We start from the raw sequence: 10,586 nt of genomic DNA on the forward strand, positions 1-10,586 counted from the left end.
TTTGCGTTCGTTTCGTATAAAGCCGCGTCGGTGAATCTTGACATGAATGTTTTCTCATGATGCTCTGCCCTCGCCTGCCTCCTTCCAAGGGTGTAGGCGGGAGTCTATATTCCTTGGTATGGCCTGAACTCGGTACCAATTTCTGACTTCTCACGGTACCTCTGTAGTCCTGTTATAAGCTTGTAGGTGTGTGTGCTGTATCCCAGCCTTTCCAGCACCCGTCTTCCCGTCCTCGTTTGCAGAAGTCTGTTCAGCTGCGACTTGATCTGGGCTTCTGCAATTCTTGTATTGTATTGTGCACACCCAGAGCTGCCAGAGTGGTTTGGTGTGTTCTTGGGGAGCTTGAGTGCGCGGTCTTGATCGCCAATTTGATTATGACGTCCGCTATGTCTTCCTCTCCTTTGATCATATTGAAGTTGGGTAGAGCGTACGCTACTCTGTTAATAACGAGGCTCCCGACCAGTTTGAGAGTGCCTGGCTCCTTCATCCCCATCTTTTTGCTGGTCACCCGCGCTATCATTCGGGCGACCTGCTGGGTCGAGATCTTAAGCAAATTAAGAGTGTGTTAATTGGCACTTTTGATTCGATTGGAGCCACATCCCCAGGATCCTCACGGTTGTCTATTAAGGCACGGTCTCTCCTTTTAATCGGATCTCGAGCTTGTGGTTTTGGTCTGTGGGAACCGAGCGGTTGCCCTTCTCTCGCCAGAATCTGATCAGTTCTAATTTCCCTGATGAGCACTTCAAGCCCGCCTGTATTAGATATTCTTCTATGATAGATGCTGCTTCTTACAATATCGCTTCCTTCTCCCCGAGTGATCCTGTGGTTGTGCAGATGGTGCCGTCATCTGCGTACACAGCGTGCCGTATGCCCTCCTCTCGAGACTCCTCGCCAGGCCAATTATTGCCACGTTGAAGAGCGTGGGCGAAATTACTGCTCCTTGAAGCGTCCCTTTGTTGGGCGGGGAGAAGGTCTCTGTTTCTATGTTACCATTCTTGATTTCGGCCGTCCGGTTACTCAGAAAGCTCCGACCATACTTGTAGAATCTGGTTCCACAATTCGTTGCTACCAGACCGTCCAAGATCCCCTTGTGACTAACCATATCAAACGCACCTTTAACGTCCACTGCCAAAACCACGTGTCCTACCAAGCGTGGGATACCCGTCAGGACCTCTTCGTTGCTCTGCAGGAGAACTTCTTAGGCTTATAGCTTTTCCCTGAAGCCAAGTATGGTGTCCTGCATCTGAGCGCTCTCATCCAAGTAATTTTGCAGCCTATTGTTGACAACCCTCTCGAAAATCTTCCCCAGGCACTAAGTTAAAGTAATGAGCCGCAAATTCTCTATTGCCAATTCCTTTCCCGGTTTCGGGATCATGATGCCCACCGAGTTTTTCCACTGTGCTGGCACTGTTCCCGCTTCCCAATGCTTGTTCATGAATTCTGCCAGTGCCTTGATATTGCTGTTGCTCATGTTCCGAATCAGAGATGCGCACAGTGGCCGAGGGGGCTAACAGCCTAATAACATAAAAACGCATTTCGTATCCAGATTAAGTATACTTTAACGTCACTTTTTTTTTCACCTTGTATATAAGTTTGAGTTTTCATCAAAAATATCTGGAGAAAAAAATGCGACAATAAATGTTGCCAACATATAAAGCAGAAATAATGAATCAATAAAATTTCAGACTTAACAAGCGTTCTGAAATCATGTGAGGTCATCATTACTCTGCAAATGAGTACGCAAATACCTCTCGTGAATTCTTTCCCTTAATTTATTAAAAAGCGCCCAGGCCTCCACTGCCTGTCTTGCAATGCCACTGGATGAAAGAACGCGGCCGGCAATCATGGGTACCTCGCTGAGTGATTTCGTAATCTATGCCGGAGATCAATAGACCTCCGAAAATAGCAGAAAACAGCTCATCATTTATCCCCCTCCTTTTAAAGAGACGGATGAATCATGCCGTCCCGTTTGTCTCCCCGATGCCTCTTTTATGAACATGGTGTTTCCTCGCTACGCTTTTGAATAGCGAACCTGAACAAATTCGGTTACTTTTGAGATATCCGTATTATCTTATACCAGATGATTTTGATTTCTTTTGCTCGATATTATCTGCGATGATTTCTTGAAGCCATGCAGCAAGCTGTTGCTGTGTTGGGTGCATAAAAAAAACACCTTGGTACAGTTTGAAGCCGTCTGTAAACAAATTTTGACAATAGAAAAAGAAGTACTAAGAGACAGCCACTCTAGGAAAAAGAGAGGCGGTGACCCGAATACCACTTTCTAAAACCACAGAAAGGAAGGCTAGTTGGTAATAAAATATCTAGGTCAGCGGTACACGGTGCCCGGGCGAGGTATACGTGTTGACACACCTCAGACCCAACGCACGGTGAAGTATGAGAGGAGTTTTCGGAAAGGGAAGTTGCCTGGACGCTCTCTTTCTCTCTCTTGACCCACCTCGAACTTTCCTTCTCTGTTGACCGGTAATATAGCGAGTTGGATAAGTGCCAAGGTGTTGTGTGTGGCGAGCGAATTTAGGCAACCCAAGTCTTAAAATCACTCCTGCTCCATTACGCGATTGGCTGCCTGCTGGCATCCCTGGTCGCCAGAAATGGGGATCCGCTTTCTCGCCTTCAGCCTGCCCTGAGAGGAGGAGTAAGGGAAAGAGAGTGGTCCAACATTCAGGCGCTAGGATGTCCCGATTGAACACCCCCTCTGTCTCATCAATTCCCGTTAGGGAGACTGCGCAGATGCTCGTCAATTATCCGAATGCCGTGCTCTGCCCGGGCGTCCAGGGAGAGAGGGCTACTTGAAGGACGCGCCACTTAGGGAAGGTTCTAATCAGGCAACCGGGAGGAATCGCCCCAAAGCTTTGCTGCCTAGACATGGGAGGTCACACATGGCGGAAATTTTCGCTCTAAATAACTGAAATCGTCTCTTCGGAAAGGCGGCTCCATGACGCTATCATCGAGAAATTGGAAGGCCATTATGTGCGGCCTACCGAAAAGGGATGACGAGGAGGTGCGAGTGTGATGAAAGCCTTTTTTTTTTTTTCGAGAGCGTCGCGTACAAACCTCGTTCCACTGTGTAATCACTGTTTCCTTCCCTCCTCTATTTAGAGAGTCCAGAAGTGGTTGCACGCTCCCCAGAAATTGTCCTTTCACGCCTTGTGTGGGCTATTTTATTACATGCAAGGTTAGCCTCATCGCCTTACGTTTCCAAAGCTTCCGCCGAGCAACAACGAGTTGTATAATGAAACCCAACCTTGAGCCCTTTCTACCCTTTTCCCCATTTCTTTCTATGGGCATGCAGCAGAATTCTCGGAAGAGACATACTTGTCGGCGCTATTATTTCAATGGAGTGCCGAAATCGTGACAATACACATTACTTTTACTTACTTATTTACTTTAGATTCTATTCGGGAAGAACAAGTCCGGCTCGACTGCTTTCTTCACGTAGGAACAGCGCAATCACTACACGTCGACAGGTTGGCTAGAACGTGCTGTCCACTTCAAATGCTGTTCCGAAATGTTGCTGCATGGTTTTATAACTGCGGTTCTAACTGACGCTAAGAATTAATGGCCTTGGATGTCACGAAAAGAATGTGTGAACAAGTTCCATTCACAGCATTAGGCTTCTGAAGATCGTTTAAATCAGAATATTTGTTTGCTTTAGAACATGGCGGGAAATGTTCTTCGCTTCGTCGGTTTTTAAAAGCCGCTCTCCGACTAATTGTACTTTTTTTATTACAAGAGAACAAGACCCGTTAATTCTGCTGGGGCGGATGACAGAGAATGCATTTTACGTTAGGTCAGCCCTGTTACTCAGAAAGAATTATTCCGACTGATGAACATGTGGAATATTTAGAATGACAACTAGGGTAATAAGTGTGTTGCCTATTCGCAGAGGTACACATTTAAAAGTGCGACTGTCTGCTTCATACTCGTTAATTACTGCTTCTTCTCCAAATTTTTGCGTTCAAGTTCGCCACAATAACAGGAGCAACTGGTGCGCCTACCGTACATGTGCGCGCATTTTCCGCGCTGTGCAGGCAATTTTTGTCTGGGAGTTTTATAAGATTTATAGTTCAAATGGTGAGCATTAAACATTTTTTACCACAACTGTAGTCCAGCATTTTTATGTTCAGCACTGAAAATTTCAATATGTGCGAAGAATACAGGACGAATAAAGAGATACGAAGACGCGCACATAGGACGCAGACTACAAATTAAATTTATTTTCTTAAAGCAGGGGTTTTATAATGACCACCAACATAACAAATTAAGGAACAAGCACGAAAGAAATTGTGCATGAGGCGGGGATAAGTCCATCTATGAACTCAATCTCTTTTCTTGATAGTGATTTAGAGAGCTAACGCAGTTGTCACACTTCGTGGCAATGTAGAATACCTCGATAACTTGTCTTTCTGTTACTGATTTTGTCTTTCATATGAATTTCATCTAATTTTTTTTTAGATAAGGGGAACAGCCTTATCCGTCGCAGCTCTTGTAATGTCAGGAGATATTTCTGTCTGTGTTGGTACGCGTAGATCGCTTGTGCTCCAGAGCAAGCTCGTTAAAACGGCACCCACTTTGTCCTAAGTAGGACCGGTCGCACAAGGGAATCTCGTTAACAACGTCTGAGATGCATTTAGTGACTAATTGTTCTGATGATTCTTTCTGCAAGAACTGCACTTCTTTTTTGCATTGATCAAAAGAGGACAGTTTACAAGGCGCTGAACAAAACTACTCGAATCCCATGCATGACAAGTAGAGATAGTATTTGGTCTGGGAGTTCTTCTTTTCCTTCTGGTGTTTTCAGTTTTTGAAGCATTCCATCACATATTGCAAATCACGGTGAGTGCTTCCGATGTTCCGGCAGAATGTGTTGACTCATTTTTAAATGATTGTTCTGCAGACGGGATAGCCAGCCGCTCACTTCACGGCGATGAGCGCACACATTTCTTTCATTCGAAATGAGCATGGAAGCGCTAAAGTATGGCAGTGCAAGAACACAACATCGTAATTATTTTCTTACTATCACAACCATAACTACCATACTACTATATAATGATCGTAGTATCACAAATACCACCTGCCAGACACATTCTCGCGATGTTTCGCTCACAAAGGCTAAAACGTCGACGCCGGATTTTCGGAAGCAACGGGGGCTTTTATCGGTGTCGTGTTCATAATGCATATCTTTAAAACAAAATGCTTTTCTGTAGCATTTATATGCACTTTTGGTGAGAATACGTTTTCAATGCATTATTTGTAATGATTACGATTGTTGTGTCCTCTTGTACTGAACTGTACCACCTGTACGACTTTGCAATGTTTTCTCCTGTTAAGGCTCTCTAGGTGCCCGAATAAATAAACTAACTTATTTATGTCTAATTAATTATACACCGACATTTTTTATGTAAATCATTTATGTTCTTGGTTATATGTTGTGGAAACCACATGCTGTTCAGTATGTGTGCACCTTCTGTTCTTAACACTTGCGCGTATGTTATAGTATGACGTTCACCTTGAGTTAAACTCGCGACTGCAGAAATCTAAAGAGTTTTTGTGAGTTATAGTCTAAGTGTCTTACAGAGATGGTACGCCAGTGGCGGTAATTTCGCCCCTGCTTTCAAAGCGGTAGTGTTAAAGGTCCTGTTTTCCAGGAAATCCTCCTCCGGCCGTTTCGAGTGAAAAAGATTGAAGCCGAGTTAGCTAAGTCGAAGAGATGCAAAGAATGTGCGTTAGCGTGTCAGTTTATACACTTCGCTTTCGGTTCAAGGCTATAATTCCCAGCTCAGCCTTCTGGCAATAAATCAGTGAGTGGGGACCTTAGAGGAACCCAGTACAATATTTTGGGACCACTTAAAGCGCCTTAAGAGAGCAATGAGATATCGGCGTGCTCTTGGTCGACTGCGGACGGGTGGGATACGATAAAACCGAGGACATTCAATACACGGCGCTAGGCAGTGGACGTTAAACACGCGAGGTTGATCTGCTGTGTGACAGCATAATGCTCTCGTGCAGTTGCCAGGGAAGCAGATCGGTTAGCGACATCCGGGACAGAGACCTAGTCTCGACGCAATCGTGGCTATATTTATTTTCAAGGATTTCCTTTCGCGACGGCTATCCTCTTCTCCTTTAGCGGCTCAGCTAGTGGCGGCCACATACACAAAGCCAGTCTTAGGGCTGACTGCGGTGTCGGATGTAACCACGTTGAACTCCTCGGTATGCATCTAAGGCAGGTGGTAATTGGCAAGTGACATCACCAGCCACTAGTCGGTGGGCGGCAGGGTTGCATTGGTGGCTAGCCAAATTCGCTACTTCAAGATCCTGTTTGATGGTAAAATTTTCACATTGGCTCTTTGGTGGCACTCCGGTTACTTGGAACGTTCGTTTTGGCACATTTATTGGTCACTTGTTAGCAGCGCAAAATGCAAGGGAAGCAAATAACGACTACATTCAAGTTTTGTTATCGTAGAAAGTGCACGAGCACCGTTCTGGCCATATGGAAAATGCGCATCGACGGAATCTTGCGCACGCATTCGGATCTTATATATGCGCGCGGCACCGCTTTAAATACGCGCTTGTAGGCGCTTCAGCGTTTCGTACTCGAGCCTGACGGGGTGCACTATATGTGGAACACCATGCATATAAAGAACTTCACTGAGACGGTCACCTCAATGACGGCACCAAGCAAAGAGTGGCAGCCGCCTTCCCAAAATTTTGTGTAACGACAAAACAAATGTGCTGAGTGCTTCGTTCGCACCCTGACGTGGAGAAAGAGACATATAATGATGCAGCCCTCATTAGCCCTATCGCGGCTATCTGAAGTTGTTTTCACAGTCTCTTGTTCATTTATAATTATGGAACATGATGAGTACAAAGGCGATATGAATTCCCGACAGCGGAGCACCTGAGCAAGCATGCCTGCGTTGGTCGCAAGAGGTGGCATGGTACAAGGGCACCTGAGCTGAATGCCATTGTCACCACTTGGTGCAAAGTGAATTGAAAATTCTGGCATGCCAGCTTTTTTCTGTTTGCGCAAGGCCCTATGAACTTCAGAAAAAGAGAGATGCACGGCGAATTGAAGCTTGAATTTTTCAAGGTCATTCCAAAATTGATTTAAGTCTAGGGGACCAAGAAAGTCCAGGTTTAACTTTTAACGTTGCAACAAGCTTGTTGGCACAATTGCATTAAGAATACTGTGGAAAAGAGCGCAATGTTTCCAGATGAACAATGAGCAGACGCATCGAAATTTCAACTACTTATTTATTTGTTTTCAAAGCTTCCGTGGCGTGATGACCGGGAAAAGCTGCCGCACTCTCTGTGATACACTTTTATGCTGCTTTCTGCGTTGATTCTGAACGGTGGCTATCATTCTTCACTAATACAATCTAACTAAATTTCTGAACACTTCTGTTCTCTTTGGCAACAGTTTGGCGCTGAAATCACACGGCGTGGCGGCGTTTGGCTACATTTAGCTTGAGTTCTGGCTCACTTCAATATCTGCCCAACGGCAGCCCTGGCCTGCCAGCCTGGGACGTTACGAAACAACAGAACCAGTTCGGTCTGCTCCTGTAAGGTGAAACTCAAACCCTCAAGGACCTTTGGAGTCGGGGACGCTACACTCTCAGGTCAAGCAGGCACGTTCACAAGGCTTGGTTAATGCGGGGCTTTATATATTTCGGGTGGTCTTTCAATAAATGTAGTAGCTTACGACTGCATGCTTATGAGTCTTCTAGGGATAACCGAGACAAAAGTTAACGGTTTAGTTATCTAAAGACTAATAAGTGCACGTACCTGGAGAAAATACTTCAAAGGGAGCCTCAGACAGGAGCTTCAGTGTCCCCCTAAGTTTTTCGTTCCACTGCTACGGGGTCCGATGCTTCGGGAAGGAGACGATTTTGAAGTGGTTGGCGCTTCTTAAGCTGTAGGTGAGTGGGTTAGGGGCGGGGAGATGACCAGCCTCCAAGCTAGTTGGGTATGCGGTGGACAGATTGCTCCTGCGGAATACGCTTGCGACGAACGACTGCTTCCGCGGTCGTGTTTACATTTTGATTTCTTGTCGCTCCGGATGATAGGGCGATGATTTTGGTGATAGTCTGCGCCCGACGAATCCGAAATATCCAAAGAACTGACAATGGCAACGCTAGATCCAATTTACGCGAGCGCTTGGTGCTGCTGGCGCATGTTTTGTCAAGTAGGGCGAAACGTTTCTGATAGTTTCTGTCTCAGTGATTGATGGTTCCTTTCGAAATGCGCGATGTTCAAAGCAGGCTTCAGGGTGCAGAAAAGTGCCGAATCAGTGTGATAGGAGCATACAAGGCTACGAGGCTGCATCGGTGGTCAGCAATTCGTTTCGTCATAGCATTATGCGTGAACGTCTTTCGTACCTTACACTCTGACGCTGGGCCCACGCTAGTGGTGCACCGAACAGCATCCCCCCATTTCTGTCAGCGCCAACCCTCACCTGTCAGTTGTGACAAAACCGAGAGAATGAGGCCTAATGCGCTGTACTGCTTTGGTGTTCCTGAGGTGGTGCATCCACGGCGCAAGCAGTGGCGAATGCAGCAGAGGAGGCTATCAGCGGCAGCGGTGCACACGAGGGAGTTATGATGGTGCGACGAATGGTGCGGCTTCGCTTTCGGAGACGGAATTGGGACTGTCTCGTTAGCGTGTTCCAGGACCCACGCCTCGGAATGAGGTGTGCTCGTTTGTGTGCCTTATTTTGGGAGGCGAAGGGCGAGATGCTGAAGAAGCCGAGTTGTACGACGCCGGAGCGCTACACCGACACCGCGAACACGTGCTGCAGTCCCATAGGTCGACGCAAGAAGATGACAAAAGACTCTGGTAATGAATCGCCTCTCATACGAGGACGGCGGCAAGCGTGCCTCTTCAGTGTTTGGTTTGGTGATAAATGTTATTCGTATTAAGAGAGCTTACCCGAAGATATATCTTCCGCCTTACAATAACGAGCCGAGAAGGGTTGGGTAAAAATAAAAACATTCTCACATGCGGCTAGAAAATAGCAAAAGGCATCCAAGAGCGGAAATATAGTCACACAACTGATAGCTGAGGATCGGTCCTTTTTGTTTGCAAGGGCGGAAGAACGGGCTAGTTGGTAATTCATGTTGAAAATCAAACTAGCGCACTTCAAAACAAGGACACAGAGAGAGAACGACAACAGCGCTGACTTTGTTTCTTTGTTTGTTTGTTTGTTTGTTTGTTTGTTTGTTTGTTTGTTTGTTTGTTTGTTTGTTTGTTTGTTTGTTTGTTTGTTTGTTTGTTTGTTTGTTTGTTTGTTTGTTTGTTTGTTTGTTTGTTTGTTTGTTTGTTTGTTTGTTTGTTTGTTTGTTTGTTTGTTTGTTTGTTTGTTTGTTTGTTTGTTTGTTTGTTTGTTTGTTTGTTTGTTTGTTTGTTTGTTTGTTTGTTTGTTTGTTTGTTTGTTTGTTTGTTCGATTCATTTTCGCCAGAGGTAGCTTTTCTTCAATCAGAGGGTTTAGTGTCCTTTCAAGATAATGCATAGTCTTCCTCCTGATGTTTGTCGTTTCACGCACTTGGCGCATGAATAGTGAATCATACCCCCCCCACCTCCCCCTTTCCAGCGACCTCCACTGACTCAGTGTCAAATCTATGGCCTTATTTCGTCGGGAAAAAATAAAGTACTGGAGGGAACAATCGCGGTAACTATATTTGCATTTGTACTTCCCGACATAAACAGAATTTCAATGCCTGTAATAAAGCACATGAATTTCAGTATCTCTTTACCGTAAGGACAATGACATGAAAAAAAAAATAGCTGGTCGCGACGTCCTAGCGTACAAAAAAGAGATAAGGAATATTGGAGATAGCAGAATTTTTCATGCATGACTGCTACAATTGGTCTTGCGGTAGGATTGTAATCCCGCTGTAATGAGAAATCACAACGATAGAAAAATAGAGGGACAGTAGAATTATTCCTCCTGACGTGGCGGAATGGTTGTGGCACCGCCTTTATCAGTTCGTGATTGAAACATGCTTCTTTTCGTTGTGCAGAAGATAATTTTCTGCCATCTAGCGCTTTTTTAAATGGAAGTGTTTGAGCAAGAAGTCTTTTTGATTGCCATTTTATTTTTTACAGCGTTAATGAGCATTGGAATGTATACATAAATGGACATTCAGGAATAATACGCCGCAACCCTGACTTCGTCTTTTTTTTTTTCTTTAGGTGTAACTTGAGACAACTGGTGCACGCACAAGCGCAAAACACAAATTTCAGCATTGATAAGGAAGTATGTAGATTGGGAATAAAAACAACACACAAACACACACACACACACACACACACGCGCACGCACACACACACGCACACACACACACACACACACACACACACACACACACACACACACACACACACACACACACACACACACACACACACACACACACAGAGAGAGAGAAAGTACTGACTAGGTACCGTAAGGTGTCGAGCAGCACGTATTCGAAAGCAAACTGTATGAAAAAGGCACAATACATGGCCAAAGCGCAGTGTAAAGACTTGTCTGCCATTTCGAGTGCTATATACAATTGCTTTTATATGT

This window comes from Amblyomma maculatum, chromosome 2 (assembly GCF_055883805.1).
Source record: "Amblyomma maculatum isolate TAMU_Amacu chromosome 2, ASM5588380v1, whole genome shotgun sequence".
Classification (NCBI taxonomy): Eukaryota; Metazoa; Arthropoda; class Arachnida; order Ixodida; family Ixodidae; genus Amblyomma; species Amblyomma maculatum.